The sequence below is a fragment of the Nothoprocta perdicaria genome, unplaced genomic scaffold (genome assembly GCF_003342845.1).
Source record: "Nothoprocta perdicaria isolate Ctin4 unplaced genomic scaffold, notPer1 scaffold_26, whole genome shotgun sequence".
NCBI lineage: Eukaryota > Metazoa > Chordata > Aves > Tinamiformes > Tinamidae > Nothoprocta > Nothoprocta perdicaria.
Genome location: NW_020455488.1, coordinates 2,972,673 through 2,973,107, shown reverse-complemented (window position 1 = coordinate 2,973,107; position 435 = coordinate 2,972,673).

Here is a 435-nt window from a genome sequence, read left to right as displayed (position 1 = left end):
GCGCCGCTCCTGCCGCCTCCCCGCTGAGGCGCCTGGGGAGACACTGACACCGGCGCACGGATACCCGCTGGGCGCTATTTTTGGGAAACAAGGCCCGAGCGCGGCCGGGACTACTTCCTCTGTCACCCTCTCGCTCGCTCGCTCGCTCGCTCTCCTCAGGGGCGCAGCACCGCTCCCAGATATCCTTCCGCCCGCTCCTACTGGCAGCTGTGGCTAAGGGCGCTGCCCTGTGGCGACCAGGAGGCGGCCGGAGGGGAGGCGGAGGGTGAGGGCGAACGCGGCGCCGGGCACTGGGGCTGGAAGCGCCCCGGTTGGAGCGGGCAGCATTCCCGGATTACTTTGCTGTAGCACGGGGAGCGGCCGGGTCTACATTCTTCGCCGACGACCCGACCGTGCCAGAGCCGCGCGCCCATAGGGCGGCGGGACGGAGTGAAG